The following is an 18,656-nucleotide window of genomic DNA, read 5'->3' on the forward strand; positions in this document are numbered from 1 at the left end:
TTTATAAAAGGTACCAGTCATGCATGGATTAGAGCTCCACCCTTATGACCTCATTTAACCTTAATCACCTCTTTAAAGGGTCTTTCTCTAAGCATAGTCACGTTGTGGGTTAGGGCTTCAACATCTGAATTTTAAGGAAACGTATTTCAGTCCGTAACACCCAAAATATCTTAAGCGAAAAAAGTACATCATAAAACCATGTTTATAATATGACTTCAATTTTTAAAACACACAAACATGTACGCAGAGAAAAAATAATGTGAATGTTTACATGTCAAAATTTTAACAGACGATGTTTCTGAATTGTGAGACTATGAGTTGTATTAATTTACTTCATACATTATTACAGCTTTGAGATTTTCCATAATAAACTTCCATTATTTTTATAATCTGAAAGATGTATTATAAGTAACATAAAAAAACTTGAATAGCTGGCATGTTCATTCATGTACATTAATATATTATATTGGAGCTCTGCCACTATACTGTGAAGTAGGAACAAGAATTACATTTTTCAATTTATAGATGACAGAATTGAAGCTTAGTTAAGTCACATGGCCAAATACTCAGCCTAATAATCTGAATGGATCTTCTACTATTAATCCAATGATTGCTCGATTATACCACAATTCTCCAAAATACTTCCTTCAATAAAGAAGAGTCTAACCATACTCTATGATTATGCCCAACAATTTATTAATGATATTTATAAAAGTAGAAGGAATAATAATAATAACAACAGCAGCAGCAGCAGCAATATTTCACAGGGATTATTTGAGCTGTCTTAGTCTCCTGTGGAAAGATTTGGGTTGTAAATAAATACAAATGAACAGTTATGGGTTGCAAAATTGTCACTGATTTGCTTTTTTTCTATACCCTACTCTTAGGATTGTTGTACATTTATGAAAATAAAGCGTAATTGTAGGAGCAGAGACTCCACCAGCTATGGAACGGAGACTGTAATCAGTAGGAATGCACGCATGTGCAAATCCTCTCCCTCAGAGCCTCCCGATCTGTGAGAAGCCTGGAGGAGGTGGATGGAGAACTGGGGAGACTAAGGGTTATGACACAGATTCCAGAGATCTGTAAGTATATAAAGATCTTGCTATTCCATGAATACTAAAGCATGACCACAGCTCTGGGTGGAGGGGTTTCTGAATATGAAGTGTCCTTTAATATAAAAAGATGTGAATTATTGCTCTAGGTCCATAATATTAAAAAATCCCATTTATGATATATTCTTTTCCACTGAAGTCTCCATTCCTATGATCAAGTCAACAATCACAGTAATCACCATGTAAACTGATATTTTCTTTTTTTCTCTTTTTTTTTTTTTTTTTTTTGCGGTACGCGGGCCTCTCACTGTTGTGGCCTCTCCCATTGTGGAGCACAGGCTCCGGACGCGCAGGCTCAGTGGCCATGGCTCACGGGCCCAGCCGCTCCGCGGCATGTGGGATCTTCCCGGACCAGGGCACGAACCCGTGTCCCCTGCATTGGCAGGCAGACTCTCAATCACTGCGTCACCAGGGAAGCCCCTAAACTGGTATTTTCTGAAGTGAATTCTTTGTTATATTTCTGAGTGAGTCAAACTCAATCAAGACATTGAACAACTTGAACCCACAAGTTGTAGAGCAACTAACTGCACTGGGCATCACTCAGGGAAGTGGGGAAGAAGGCGCTCTATTAGAACCTTTTCTTCAATTCAAGACGTGATGCTTTTCTAACACCTACTATGGACCCAGGATTATATGTGGTGAACTTTTTTGCATGTGGCCCGTGGACAGAGCTTTGGGGCCAGACATGAGTACCTGCTTTAGTGGTCAGAGCCTCCTTGCTCTGTGCTCACTAAGCTTCATCCAGACATTGTGGATCTCTGTTGATTTGCGGAACGACAGACAACTGGAGTAAAAGAAATGACAAAATGTATTTTAAGACTTTCAAAAAAGTTCCATTACTTGGGGCTGATTGTCTGAAGACAAGCAGCTGAGCATTCCCCTTCCAAAGAGGCTTCTGAACAGCTGTCAGGCCTAATCCGCGTGAGAGAGAGATGAAAGAGTGACCCAGGGGTTAAAGGCTGCACCGTCTGCTGCAAATCCCCTGAGTTACCTAATCCGTCTAGCAGCACAGACTTTCTGCAAAGGAAGTGTTATTTTATAGCTGCCCCTTTATGAAAGGGGAAATAGCAACTGTTAGTAAATGCAGTAAGTAGTTGTTCTGGGATTATGCTGCTGGATAAATCCTTATAGAGATTTTTTTTTTTTAAACTTTGAAAGGATAGATAAATATCCGGAAAGTCCACACAGGCTATGCACTGAGGCATTGCACTGTAACGTGGATTATTGCCTGGGTTCCTAAAGGGACACACACACAGAAGGATACCACAAACCTCAAGTTCTGGACACTGGCCAGCTGCCTCCAACCAAAATTCTGCCTGGGAGAATCAGAGTCTCTGCTGTACTTGTAGAAATTTGGGTAAGTCTTTCTCTGGGCTTCAGGGTTCTCATCTGTAAAACAAAACCTACAGTCAAAATTAAAAGAGGGGATTTGGACTGGATGGTAAATCCATGGCAGACCATCAGTTTTCCTTCTTGTACCCATAACAGACATCATTGATTGGTCATGGCATTTCCCCCAACTCTGGTGCGGCCTCAGAATCATCAACAGCAATCGATCTGAATTAGCAGACGAGAGGAAGGCCATTTGACCTACTTGGAATCTAGTGATGTCTCGGGTCCTTTTCATCAGCACTCTCAGCAGGCTTAGTGGCTTTGACTCAGGGTGGCATTTCTGGCACAACATAGTAGAATTGCCATCAGCAGGCTGTAGTGGGAACAGTAGCTCCATGATAGTTCTTAGAGGAATCCTTGGGTTTCAGAGATGACACATGCGTCACGCCAGGGAAGAGGAGCACATATGGGAGCTAGAACCTGAGAAGCAGAGCAGAAAAACACTGCAACTGAAATGGGATGTTTATGAGCGTATGCCTCAGCGAACCCCCAGAATACCAGGAAAGAGGGGGATGGAGCATCTGCAATAGCAGGAAGGGGTAGAGTTAGAGAAACAATCTTTGTATTGTTAGTGATACCCTGCCCCACTGCCCCCTTTAAAATCTGGGCTGGCATATTCTGACATAAAGATTTTATTTATATGACTATTTGTATTATTACTAACATAGGAATGACTGAACTAAATTCTTTTTTTTTGCGGTACGCGGGCCTCTCACTGTTGCGGCCTCTCCCGTTGCGGAGCACAGGCTCCGGACGCGCAGGCTCAGCGGCCATGGCTCATGGGCCCAGCCACTGCAAGGCATGTGGGATCTTCCCGGACCGGGGCACGAACCCATGTCCCCTGCATCGGCAGGTGGACTCTCAACCACTGCGCCACCAGGGAAGCCCCGAACTAAATTCTTAAATCAAATTTTGAGAGCTGGAGCAGACCACAGAGATCATCTCTTCCATTGGTTCCCAAATGCTTCTACCTGCACCAGGTCCAGGCTGGCTTCATAAGATCCCTTGAGCATTTGTTAATAATAGGATTCCTGGGCCCAGTTCTCAAAGATTCTGATTCAGGAGGTTGGTCTGGTTTAAACAACTTCCCTAGGTGATTGCAATGATTATCCATAGTCTTTCTTTGCCTCTTACTATGGCTGTAACTTGTCAGTGACAACTTATCTCACTTCCAGGCTGTGATTTTTAAGAGATTCAGGGGCAAAGAGACTGTTGACCCCCATCTGCTGGCATTCTGTATGCAGCTGTCTTAGGGTGGGTTCCCCAGAAGGAGACCCTGAGACCGGAAGTATGTGTAAGTGAGTTATTAAGACAGTGATCCCAGGAGAACCTAGCAAGGTAGCGAGGGAATTCAGACGTGGAAGCTGAAGAAGCGAAGCAATTTCTGGCCACGTCCAACCCCAGCCTGATTCCATAGGCACACTGGAGGGTAACACACATCAGATTGTCCCACTGGGGGCAGGGGAGCTGGCTTTCATACTTCTTCCCCAGTCTGGCATTGGCCAAGGGCCATCCTAGACAGATGTAAACTATAGATATTCAGCTTCCTGCATGAGTAAGAAAGGTATGTCTGAAAAGAGTCACAGGTAGGACTCTTTAGAAGCAAAAGCACAATGGAACTGAGGGGAAGAGTGTGCTGAAACAGTAGAAGGAATCCAAGGGGATCTGGCCAGAGCACCGACAGTGTCTGGCATGGCAGGTCTAGGATTTATTAAAAAAAGGGGTGGGGTCGTACATTTTAGGGCATCACAAATCACTGTATGAGCCTGATGCTGCATTAGACTATTGCCTCAAAAAAAAAATGCAAATGTTACACTAGTGAGCATTCATAGGTCCCCAAACCCACGAGGCCTGTGTTAAAAATAGCAGTTCTAGTGTGTCTTGGAAGCTTCAATGAGGTTGTCTAACCTAAAGACTAACTTCCTAGGCCTCTGTTCCTGCAATTCTGCCCTCCAAGGAAATGCCATATGCTGAGCTGCATAAGTTCAAGTTACTTCATTACTCTCGTAGTTACAGAGCAAAAGGAGAAGGCATTTTTCCAGGCTGCCTGGTTCAAAGATGGAGCGGCACTGCCATGTGATCTCAGGAAAACCTCAGTCCTATTAGCTAGAATGACATGAGGATAATGAATAATAACCTTTGTTAGCTGAGAAACATCCCTTGGGAGAGAAAGCACACAGACTCGAGACCCGGAGCATACGGATTGCACGTCTCCTTGGAAAGTAGGGGTAAACTCCGAAAATCAAAACTGAACCTGTGGGATCTGCTGGCACATAGGTGGCGGCTTTTCACCAGTTACCTCTCTGCGGTTCACTTATGAACTCCCTGGGCTCCACATCTATTTAATTAACAAAAGAGGCAACTTCTCCTTCCTTCCTCATTGTGGAGAAGTCCATGGAACCTTGTCTTGACAGGTCAGACACAAAATGACAGATGGGGCTAAAGTCTCACTCCCCTTTCCCCACCCTGTCAGAATTCCTCTCCCGACTTCGGAGGACACAGTCTTATTACTAGGCTGCTGCCTTTAGGAACTGTGGGCTCCACCTGATTGGAATCTTGATGCCAATTAAGGAAAAGGCTATATCTTGTTATTTGTGTTTGCACTTCTAGAATTATTTATATCAAAATTGATTATTTCCCCTTTATTGTTTGAAGATGTTATAAGCTTATATTGTTTTACTATCGTAAAAAGCTACTGATATTAAAAATAAAAAATATATAAAACAGAATGCAGAATATGGTTCCCTTCATGGAGAAATACGTTTAAGTATGCTTATATATGCATTAAAAATCTGAACGCATTCCAGCTGTCTGCTAAAAGTAGTTACCCCTTTGGGGGGTGAGATTATTCAGGGATTTTTACATTCTCTGCATGGTTCGGGTTTTTAGCAATGAGAAAAGAAGTACAATAATATTTTCATTAGAAAAAGAATTTAATATTGTCAGTTTCATAAGGAATTTTATCTTTATTCTTTTTACTTAACCGTTTACATTATTCCTTGGCCTATTTTAAATCTTTCCACGTGTAACCATTACACTAATTATAGAGTGTATAGAATAGCTTTTATTTGACTTTTCCACTTAATGTTATTTCATTTGAACTTTTCTAAGAACATCGTCTGCATATTTTTATTAATGGATACTTAATTGTCCATTGATTCAATGTCTATTTTTATGGCATAGTTCCCTTTGGAAATTATGGAGTAAATTTTGCCAATAATATGTGAAAAGAATGGTGACTGATGGGAGAGAAGGTCTCAAATCTCTGAATTGTTATCACCAGAAAAAGAGGTGATAGATCATTTGGAAAATGCCTTTCTCTTGTTTCAAGCACATCTTTCTTGATTTCCAGTAGATATTCATTGGATACCTACTACACACCAGTGTTGTGCTTGGTGCTTTATTTATATTCCTTGAATTTTAGTATCATCCCAATTCCCCCTAGAAATCGAAATGGTGGAGGTCATCTGAGTCCAGGCAGCCAACCAACCAGCTCCAAGAAGTAGCCTGAGTTCAAAGGCTACCCTGTAACTTCTTTGACCATATAAACCATATAAGTGAAAGGAAAGGCAAGAATACAGTTCCCCAAAGGGTGGGGACAAGATGAACATTAGGCATTATCCTTTCGTGACTATTGGCAGGTTCTTCCCAGAACCAGTCCTTTCTTTGGGCTTGTTGGAGAGCTTTCATATTCTCTCAGCTTTACAAAGTCCACCTTGCCCTCCCTTTGCAATAGTTGTTCAAGAACATATAACAGATCTCTCCTCCCTCCCCTGGATTGCTTCTCCCTTTGGCAACCAATCCACTCAGCATCTGAATATAGAGCCATAGTATGTGGCCTTGTGTTGGTCCTATGGACCATTCACTTCAATTTATAGGTAAGAACAAAGATCAAAGAGAGAATATAATTTGCTCAAAGACACACAGCATCTGCCAGCCCTGTGTATGATGGAGGTTGGAGGAAACTTCTAAACTGTGCAGTTGTATAGGGTATCCATGTTTGCCTGTCAATATGTATCTCCACTTTTACATTTCTATATCAGGCTATATCTGGTCGGTATTATAAAACTTTTCTCATCTCCCTAGCTGCAAGTTAATTCTCTACCAAACAAACCTCATCTGCACTTCTTTTGTGATACTTACTACTTTTTGCTGGGTTATGATTACTTTTGCATCTGTATAATCTCTACATCTAGATCCTGAGTTGCTTGAGGAAAAGATCCATGTCTTACATACGCATGCCCTAGAGAGATTAATAAAATAACTTATTTAGTTAATGTTGATTGAAGGAAATTATATAGCTTTTCTTCTTGAAAGACTCACAAATTTTTTTGCTTGTGTGGAACAAATAATATAAAGGCTTAGGAAACTGTTCTACCACATTACATTTCTTAAAGCTTTTGAACCTCAAAGACCCATTCTGGGATGACAGTTCCACACTTAGTTGCTGTATGTCTCAAGCAAGCTATTTAACTCTATCCTTGATGACCTTTTCAGAACATTAGAGGAAGTAACACCTACTTCATAGTGGTTATCACTGTTTTAGATGAAGTAATATATGAAAGTAATTAGCACAGCTGTTTGCATATGGTATGCTGTTATTAAATTATATTTATTATTATTAATTACTATTAGGGAGTGGTAGTGTTAGTAACATGGTTTGCTGAGCTCTTGGGCTCACACACACACACACAAGAGCCCAAGAGCATTGGGCTCAAATGTTTAAAACAGAGACAAAATAAAAGAAAGCGAGTGGCTCTATTCTAACACCTGCTGCTACATGCCCTGGCCAGTCCCTTTGATTCTCATCCTATTCTAGAAATTAACACCTTAATGCTGACTATAGATACTAAAGTAGTGGTAGGACCAAGGACTAGATTGGTTACTTGCCAGTACAAATAATATCTTTCTTCTCTACTCTTCGTTCTGCCACCTAAAAGAGGACAGCCTGGAATGTGCTACCATGGACAGAGATGAAATTGTTCCTCATGGGTTGTTCCAAAATGCTAGAAAACTTCTTGTAAGAAGTGAAGTTGGACACCAGGGTCTTTTCTTTTTCTTTTTCTCTTTCTTTTTTTTTTTTTATCCCTTTTCTCCTCTCTTTTTTTAAGTGTTAGAAGACAGACCGTGCTTAATGATAAATGAGCATGCCCCTCCTCACTCCAATGTGAGAGAAGCATACGATTAATCCTAAAAATACATGCAAAATTACCAGAGAGAAAATGTATTCCCTGGAGGAAGAGAGATAAGAATGCTCATGCTTACTGAAGTGCTATTGCTTGTGGATTTGTAAGGTTGATGGAATACTGATGTTTACATTAAGAACAGCTTGCAACTCTATTGGAAACAAATGCTTACCCTTGCATTACTGAAATGAAGACATATGCAATAAAAATGTTCTGCCCAGAAATATACAGTTGCATAACAATTATTATCATTGTGAGAATTTAACTGCATGATTATGAAATTCCAACTTTCAATAGACAATGAGAGTAGGAAGCATTGTCATGATTTAAATTGCAATAAGCAATAACATTAGATATTAAAACACGAGAGTAAAAAAGACTTTTAGTTAGCATAGATGCTACAAAAGCTTCCATTAGATAACAATTTTTTCAAAAAATACCGATATTTATGAACAAAATTTAAATTAAATTATGATGGAGGAGGGGAAACGGCCAGAAACCCAGGATCCTTGAACCCTAACCTCTTATAGCCCCACCCCCATCTTTCCCATTCTCTGTAGAGGTTCCCCAGGGATCTGCAGGCAGAGGTCAAAGTTACCTGCTTTATTACCAGGACTGTTTTATTCCAAACCTCAGTGTAATTCCTTGTGATTTTGTTTATCCAGACTTGAAGCAGAATGAAGCTGTGTCTTTTTCATCTTAGCATCAGCAAACTTTTAATGGATATCGGTGCATACATAACATTCTATAAGCACCTTTTCAATAAGGTAAACAGTACATAAAGTATAATAACTAAAAGTTCATAATAATTGTTTCATATAAGTATAATGAACAATATAGTTTTCTATTCTTCCCCAAAGTATCAGTACATGGACCCCTGGATCTATGATAAATATACCTTGAGCTGCTGGTCACATTTCACATCTACTTGGTTTGTATTCTTAATTTTTTTACAAAATTAAAATAAAAACTCCCAATTTACAATTATAGGTCATTAGAAATGGGAGCAAGTGTTTGGTGACTCTGTCAGATAATTATGGGTATTGAAATCAGTGAAGAGCCCAGCAAGATGGGGAGACACTTCATTGAAGGCTACTTTCAACATTCTGTCATGTACTAACTTGGAATATCATGCCCCAAACTGGAAGGCTGGATGTTTTAACTTGGGCGATGGCAGGAAGTAAATTAATGATCCATTCTCCAGTTGCTTTAATTCTTTTTTTTCTTACAGTTTTATTGAGATGTAATTGACATACAATACTGTATAAGTTTGAAGTGTATAGCATAATGATTTAACTTACGTACATCGTGAAACAACTACCACAATATATTTAGTGAGCATCCATCATCTCATAAAAATATGACATTCAAGAAAGAGAAAAAATGTTTTTCTTTGTGATGAGAACTCTGAGGACTGACTCTCAACAATTTACATATATAATATACAGCAGTGTTAATTACCACTTGCTTTAATTCTTAATGTATCTATAGTCTTCTGCTATGGCATTTAGATGTGTTTTTAAAAGATGCTCAATTATATATTATTAATTTTTTTTTGCTGGGAGGAAAAATCTGTCAATTCTGGGAAAGACCCAAATCCCTGATGGCAAAGCTGGCTTCATCATAATTCAGTCTTTCTAATAAATGTGATATATTTTCCTAAACATTAAAAATTATATTTTATCTCTAGGATAATAGAATCAAGGTATTAGGCTCTTGTATATAATGTTTCAGGCAAGTCACTTAAAATTGCAGAGATAGTCTTTGCTAATTTTAACAATGCCATGAAAAAAATGTTTTATACCTTAGTCAGCCATTCATTGTAGGCACCTTTCCCCTCAACAACTGGCAATTGGCAACAATTTTCAACGTGAAATCAAGATCGGGAGGTATGTTATTGACAGCCACCTCTTCTCTGTGAATAAACTAGTGTATGGACTGGCACCCAGGAGCGCTCTCTTTTATCCTTATGGTCAAGCCCTTCTTTGCTGCTACACAGCTGGTGCCTCTTCAGTTCTGATCTCACTGTGCCATTTCCAGTCTACCACATGGCTCACAAATCAGGTGTTATCAAAATAAGAACTCTCTCTTCCGCAGAGTGTGTTTTTAGGGATAATCAGAATAAGAAACTATTGGGTACTTTTCTTATTGAAAGTACATATACCAAAAGCTGATCTACACTGTCCTCAGAAAAAACGTTTTCATCTCACTGTAAAGCGTGGCATCTCCTAGCACGCCCATGGGATGCTGACTGCCCCATCACATCATATGCCATTGACAATATATAATGTCTAAAAAGTACTATTCGATAAGCTTGTCAAGAACTCATTCTGTTTTCTCTCCAGATAAAATATTGTTGATGACCTTGCCTCTGGTTTTACATACTTCTTGGAAATAGAGTGACTATTAGCATCAGCAAACTTTTAATGGATATCGGTGCATACATAACATTCTATAAGCACCTTTTCAATAAGGTAAATAGTACATAAAGTATAATAACTAAAAGTTCATATATGAACTTTTGCTATATGTAATAAAAATTACTTATTTTGATGCCTGAGTCATTTAGATGCATGAGTAATATTATCTCATATCCAACTTTAGTAACAAAATCAGTTAATTGGCTTGCTATTCCAAACCATTATTTTGTGCTCATTCCAAGAAACTGTGATTGGTATACTAGAGAGGCTGTTGTTCCGTTTTAGAACGATGTGAAATCTCATCGCTTCATGCCACTAAATGACAGTTTCAAAGACAACTAAACGGGACAGGGAGCAAATGGACCACTTCTCCAGTTATATTTGATTTTCAAATATTCACTCTTTACTTCCTGTGTGGATTTTCCTTTTTCTGGATACTCGGGTACAATCATCACACCTTCAGGTTCACTACAGGTGTATTTACATTCTCTTTTAAATGACTGTTTTAATGCTTTAATGACTCAATTTTTAGCTGTTTTCAAAGAAATAGAAATAATTAACACCATTAATTTTATCAAAATCAATAACATGCAAACAAGGGGAAACAGGTTTTTTAAAAAACACTGCACACTATTGATTGAGAGGAACAACCGACTTTGCTATTAGAACACATCGTGTAGAGGTTAGGAACGGAATTTGAAGGATGTAGCATGATTCCTGGGAAAACTAATAATTTCAAATATAGGAAAAGTATGTTTCATCTCTTTTTTCCTTTGAAACTGCCAGCTTGATAGGTCTAAATAACTAGAGACCACCAGTGGTCAAAGGATCACATTTTGTGCTGCCTTACATCCGCTGTGCTTACCATTCCTCCATGAGGGGGAAAAGTGAGAAGAGCAAGCCAAGGAAGGGAATTTCTCTCTAAGTTCCAGAGCCGGGCTGGCCAGAGGTGTATCAGGGGCTGGGCTCAGGGAACAGTCAGTCTGCCCCTTCCAGCTCAGGACAAATATTTGATTATAGACATTGTTTAGAATTGCTGGAGTGTGGTGATAATAAACAGATTTAAAGTTGTTCTTATTATTACTTTCATCACTACAGATGATTCACACCTTTATTGTCTGGACCTGGGGCAGCTCACTCTCACCTCCGGCCCTTGGTAAGCTGCTTAGGCAGACCTAGTAGAAGTTCCAGAGTCTCGGTAGGACAGGGAACACTGAAATGGGAGTAATCCTAGGCCTGTCTTACTCTGGTAGCCTTGAAAATGAAGAAGGAGAGAGACTACCAAGAGGGAAAACACACACACACACGTACATACAGAGAAAGAGAGAATGTCTTGACTAGCACAAAAACTGATACATAACCTTGATCTTAACCGCTTCATTTCTGCACCATTTCTCCTTTTTGCGGGGTGGGCTGGGACATCACGAACTGAAGGGTCCAGATGAAGAAAAGGAGAAGAGAGGAGCTTGGAGATTTTCGGAAAGACAGCAGGAGGAGGTTATGTGGACTCTGGGTTCGACATGATTCCCAAACAAAGCGTAAGCACGGATACATTTTTCACATGATTTCAGAGAGGCAACATCAACTTCACCTAAGTGTATGGTGGTAAGGATGTGCTTAGTCAACAGAGTGTGTCAAATCCTGAACTTAGGTGACATGGGGAAGTCAGAATGCAGGTGTTGATACTCGGGGACCAGGCTGTGCGTCCAGGAAAGTAGCCGTAGTACACATGGGCTCACACATCAACCTCCTCTGTCTTATCCTGCTATCCCTCACGCCTAACACAATGGATACGGCCAGGACAATTAGTGGACAACTCATAATGCACTAGAAATCCAACTCGGAAAATTTCTATTTTTAAAAAGCCTTTTCCATCCAGTCATTACCACATTAGGTTTTCCTAAAGTGAGGTACACTTATACACTCAGAGCCTCCACCAGCAACTGAAGCTAGAGTAACCTGCACTTTTTGTATTTTCTTGGGGAAAACTGATGACCTGGGAAATTGCTCAGTGATTAATGGCAAGGTGTTTTGTGTCCTCTGTGGAAGTGCTCCAACCCTGCGGTGAGCAGACGTTAAATCAGAGCTTCTGAATTCAACTAATTCAATAAATATTCACCAAGCATGAGCCAGACCCTAGGCCAGGAACTGGAGTCATGAAAATGTATTTCATAGTCTCTGCAACAGACGTACACAATTAAATATATTAAAAGGCAGAAATCTACCAGTGCAATAAGAAAGGGATAAACAAAGCTACTGGAGTAAGGGCTGTTCGGGAGGGGTCGTATCGTTTTCTAACCTGACCTCTCTGTGAACGCATTTATAAATAATGCAGGTAAGTTTAACGATTTCTGTGAGGCTTACTTAAGATAACAGTGCTTGGAAGTTACAGGTTCTGCAAGAATTACATTTCCTCCTTCCTCCTCTCTCCTTTCCTTCCCACACTATAAACATATTACAGGCAGGGTCTGAGTTTTGCTGTCACTGTGTCCTGTATATCTATTCTAGTGCTTTGCCTTAATTATGCTAAATAAATATGGATGGGATAGTTCACTGATTGTATTAGGAAAAGACCAAAAATGACAAAAAAAGGAAGAAAGAAAAATAGAGGGACTTCTCTGGTGGCACAGTGGTTAAGAATCTTCCTGCCAACGCAGGGGACACAGGTTTGATCCCTGGTCCGGGAAGATCCCACGTGCTGCGGAGAAACTAAGCCCATGCTCCACAACTCTTGAGCCTGCGCTCTAGAGCCCTCAAGCCCACGTGTCACAACTACTGAAACCCACGTTCCTAGAGCTCGTGCTCTGCAGCAAGAGAAGCCACCGCAATGAGAAGCCCGCCCACCACAAAGAAGAGCAGCCCCGCTTGCCACAACTAGAGAAAGCCCGAGGGCAGCAACGAAAACCCAACGCAGCCAAAAATAAAATAAAATAAATAATTTTTTTAAAAAAAGAAAGAGTTGACCTAAGCTCTGTGAGCAAAAGACAAATAATCAAGTACATAGACCCAATAGAGGCACGTAAGCAGATGGAGAAAGATGTACTAAACAAAAGTACAAGACAATTATAAGTTATCACTGTGAGATAATATTGTCCACTTTTCTCCTGTCCGTGTTTGGCCAGCTGGTTCTACTGAGAACACACTAATAATGTATAATCAGAAATGACATTTTACTGTAGCTCTGTAATTTAAAGCTTATATTCTACCACATTTATCAGTGACACTCCCTACTTCTTTTAATTCCTGTCTCCTTCCTCTGAGATACGAAATGAGTCTCAATCATTTAAAGTGAGATTTCTTAATGTCACCAGATTATACAGATAGAAGAATCTGCAAAAGTTGAAAAGGGAAATTTTTAGCACAACAGTTACTGTTTTTTTTTTTTATTTATGATACCAAACAGTAAATCTGGCTGATTTTACCTCCAGAGTAAACTCATTATAGAACAGGCAATTTTTTCAGTGTTGTGAAGATCTGGTTTAAGAGGATTATTAACTTGCCTCTTAGCAAATATTGCAGCCACCACCAAGCCCACACCTGCCTGGATTACCCACACCAATCCTTATGAAAAACAAGTCAAAGCAGCTCCAAATGGAAAGGCAGACTATAGTTCATCTCTCTTCCTAGTATTTTAATTTTTTTTGAGGCCAACGTTTAACATTTTCAAGTTGCATTTTTATGAAGCTATTTAAGCTGATAGAAAAAATTCTTATTGACAAGATCAGAGCCTGAAACCAGGGCTTTTTGCGGCAGCATCCAGCATCCATTTGATCTGGAATCCTGTCCCAAACCTGGGCAGACTCTCTAACACCCATCAGGTCACTGGGTTACAAGACTGGAGCAGCACCCTGGCTTCTTTCCCTCTTCCCCCCGCTTTACCCCAGTTCCGACCTTGAGTCTGCTATTCTGCTGGTGGCCCTTTAGCATGTCCCTTGCTCAGCTGCCTTGAATTATTTATTTATTGTATTCCTGACCAGAATGTAAGTTCTTTGGAAGGCAGAGACCATGTCTCATTTATCTTTATATTCCCTAATTGCCCTTTGCGCAGAGACTTTGAAATATGATAAGCATTTGCTAAACAAATATTCAGTAAAGTAGGCCAAATCATTTATCATGAGTAAGCATCAGATTTCCAATTACATAACAGAGGATTCATTGTCAACTATTTTACCCTTCAAAAATTAATCCTAATTCGAGTCCGTATTATAATTTGAAAACCACTCAGAATAAAAACTAATGTGAGAATATATATATATATATATATATATATATATATATATATATATATATATATATATATATATATATATATATAAAATTGTTGAATGGGGCTTTTCCTGGTTCATTGCTCACATGTTAAAGTTGATGTTAAAAGAAAAGATAGTTTAGGGCTTCCCTGGTGGCGCAGTGGTTGAGAGTCCGCCTGCCGATGCAGGGGACACGGGTTCATGCCCCGATCCGGGAAGAACCCACATGCCGCGGAGTGGCTGGGCCCGTGATCCATGGCCGCTGAGCCTGTGCGTCCGGAGCCTGTGCTCCGCAACGGGAGAGGCCACAACAGTGAGAGGCCCGTGTATACCGCAAAAAAAAAAAAGAAAAGATATTTTAAAAGAATTTGGTATTTGCAGTAAGTACTGAGAAGATAACATTAAACTGCTACAAGCAAATTTCATTAGATTGGAGTAAATCCCTATTTAAAGCTGTAACATGTTAAATTATAATATTTATATTGTCAGATAATACCATACTGAAGAAAAATTACCCATGTTAGCCAGATAAAGGTATAATGTATATTATTCAGCTCTAGGGATTCGAGATACGAGAGTAAAAATAACCCTTAGCATTAACCTACACAGGAATCAGAAGATCAAATGCCTACCCAGGCCAGGCCAGAAACCTAAAAGCTTCTAAGTAGGTCAGTGGAATATGATGGGGAGGAATAAGCCTCCTCTAAAGGGACAAGCTCATGGCAGGTCCAGGTTATGGTGGCATGTGGAGATAAAGGCCTGTATTGTCATTGAAGAAGAGGGGTGTCAAGTCTAGACATTTACAGGAAATACCTTTAGTTTTAAATGGCTTCAGATTTTATTTTGGTGGGGAGGGGTAAAAAACAAGTGTAGATCAAAGAAAACCTATCTGTAAGTCAGATTTAATTCTATAGGTCTCAATTCTTAGAGAAATGAGAGATTTTGATCCTGTTGCCTAGTACATAATTTAGTTAGCAAGAATTTTTCCATATTTTCTGCCAGATGTTGACTGTCTTACTCTTACTCAAATTATTAAGCCTTCGTGTAAATGATAAATTTTAAGCTTTTATGAAGAAGAAGAAGGAGGAGGAGGAGGAGGAGATATTCCAGAGAACAACTGATGGGCTTAATTAACCATGTAAAAACCCTGCCTAATCTCAAGCACCTCCATGGAGTCATTCACAGATTTTCATCTCAACATTTTGTGTCTCTTTTTTTTTTTTTTTTACTATTTTTTTTAACATCTTTATTGGAGTATAATTGCTTTACATTGTTGTGTTAGTTTCTGCTGTATAACAAAGTGAATCAGCTATACGTATACATATATCCCCATATCCCCTCCCTCTTGTATCTCCCTCCCACCCTCCCTAACCCACCCCTCTAGGTGGTCACAAAGCATCGAGCTGATCTCCCTGTGCTATGCGGCTGCTTCCTACTAGCTATCTATTTTACATTTGGTAGTGTATATATGTCCATGCCACTCTCTCACTTCATCCCAGCTTCCCCTTCCCCCTCCCTGTGTCCTCAAGTCCATTCTCTACGTCTGCATCTTTATTCCTGTCCTGCCCCTAGGTTCTTTAGAACCAATTTTTTTTTAAGATTCCATATATATGTGTTAGCATATGGTATTTGTTTTTCTCTTTCTGACTTACTCTGTATGACAGACTCTAGGTCCTTCCACCTCACTACAAATAACTCAATTTCATTTCTTTTTATGGCTGAGTAATATTCCATTGTATATATGTGTCACATCTTCTTTATCTGTTCATCTGTAGATGGACACTTAGGTTGCTTCCATGTCCTGGCTATTGTAAATAGTGCTGCAGTGAACATTGTGGTACATGTCTCTTTTTCTTTTTCTTTCTTTTTTTTTTTTGGCGGTACACGGGCCTCTCACTGTTGTGGCCTTTCCCATTGTGGAGCGCAGGCTCTGGACACGCAGGCTCAGCAGCCATGGCTCATGGGCCCAGCCACTCTGCGGCATGTGAGATCTTCCCGGACCGGGGCATGAACCCGTGTCCCCTGCATCGGCAGGCAGACTCTCAACCACTGCGCCACCAGGGAAGCCCCATGTCTCTTTTTGAATTATGGTTTTCTCAGGGTAAATGCCCAGTAGTGGGATTGCTGGGTCGTATGGAAGTTCTACTTTTAGTTTTTTAAGGAACTTCCATACTGTTCTCCACAGTGGCTGTATCAATTTACATTCTCACCAACAGTGCAGGAAGGTTCTCTTTTCTCCACACGCTCTCCAGCATTTATTGTTTCTAAATTTTTTGATGATGGACATTATGACCGGTGTGGATGATATCTCATTGTAGTTTTGATTTGCATTTCTCTAATGATTAGTGATGTTGAGCATCCTTTCATGTGTTTGTTGGCAATCTGTATATCTTCTTTGGAGAAATGTCTATTTAGGTCTTCTGTCCATTTTTGGATTGGGTTGTTTGTTTTTTTTTTGATATTGAGCTGCTTGTATATTTTGGACATTAATTCTTTATCAGTTGCTTTGTTTACAAAGATTTTCTCCCATTCTGAGGGTTGTCTTTTTGCCTTGTTTATGGTTTCCTTTGCTTTTGTGTCTTTTCTGGGCTAGATCCATTCATTCTGAATGTTAACACTTTGAAAAGAAAAAATAAAACACATGAAATGGTATCCTTTACATTATTTAGGCCTCACATTTTCTTTGACTCTTTGTCAGAGATGTCACAGCTATAGGTACACACCTGGAGAAGGCCTGTGGTTTCGACGCAAGAACCATTAGTTTGTTGGAACTCAGACACATTCACTTCTATGCTTATACTGACAACACTATACCTAAAAGCAGATGTCAATGACCAGTTAATGTCTTTAAATGCAATTACATTCAAAAGCTACATAACATCTTACCACTTTGATAACTGTTGATTTTTAAATATATATGTGAAATAATAGCAAGTATTTGTACCTCTGAATCCCCTTCACCTCTAATGTACAACACAGGAAATAGAGCCAGTATTTTATAACTTTATATAGAATATAATCTATAAAAATACTGAATCACTATATTGAACGCCTGAAACTAAAATAATATCGTAAGTCAACTATACGTCAGGAAAAAATAAAGGAAAAGAAAAAAACACACAAAAGAAAAAACTAGCAAGTGTTTTTTTCTGATATCTTGGGAAGTTCTTATGCCACAGTCCAGAAAAGAAACTTTGAGGCTAGATCTGATAGCATGAGTTAGTTTGAGTGTTATGAATGGTTTGACTAGTCAAGGTAGTTTGGAAAATAGCTAGATGACCAAATCATCTTCAATTTTTCTTCAAATTATTCAAATCATGCTTCCTGACATCTCTCTAACAATGCAGCAGCCTCTCATAGCATACATATGCTTTCCATACCTTTCCATTAAATCAATGTAATCCAGTAATTAAGTAATTCAGCATTCTTTCAGTAAATGGTCTCTGGGTATCTACTAGTGAAGAGCTCTGCACTACGCACTGAGGAGAATGAGGCAGATATGACACGTGTCCTCCAGTATCACAGAGTGTTGGGAGATTCCTGAAATGGAATACAAGGCCCTTGACGGCCTGTATCCTTCTTCATTCAAGACGCCTACCATGCCCTGGACTATGATGGAGGAGACAGCCATGGGCTTGCCTTTACTGGACATAAAATGCCCCATAAAATTAAACAAACAATAAATTCTAGTATTCACAAAATTAAACAAATAACAGACTAGCTTTCAGTAGTGTTAAGGGCTATAAGGATTTCCTTATAGCCCTCTTGTCATTACCTTCTTACATTTTATGTTCTGTCAAAAGAGAACTGCTTATAGGTCTCTGAATACAACCCATTGTTTCACGCACTGGTTTCTTTCTATATGTTCGTCTCTCTCCTTGGAGTCTCCCGACCTGCCATGACTTGTCTGCCTGGCAGCTCCTATTCATCTCTTCAAAATCATCTGTATCAGCATCTCTTGTGCATGACTTCAAAATCTCTTGGCGTCACCAGTCTCTCATTTCAATTGCTGCAGTGGTTCTGTGCCAGCTTTGACCAGCTTCCTGCAGGGGCAAGCTGACAGTGCCTAGCTTCAGGTTCCCATGTGTGCCTCTCACTGCCTATGCCCACCTGTGCAGGATCCAAAGGTGTCAGGAGTTAATGATCTGAGGAGCAAACCCTGGGTGACCCTGAGACAGTTTGTACAGCTCCTAGGGGATGTTCTGAGGGAAAAAGAAAGGAAATGAGGAAGAGAGGAAAGAAGGAAGGCAGGGGGAAAAAAGGGAGGGAGAGAGGAAGAAAGGGAGGGAGGGAGGA

This window comes from Grampus griseus, assembly GCF_964374135.1.
Source record: "Grampus griseus genome assembly, chromosome: 5".
Lineage (NCBI taxonomy): Eukaryota > Metazoa > Chordata > Mammalia > Artiodactyla > Delphinidae > Grampus > Grampus griseus.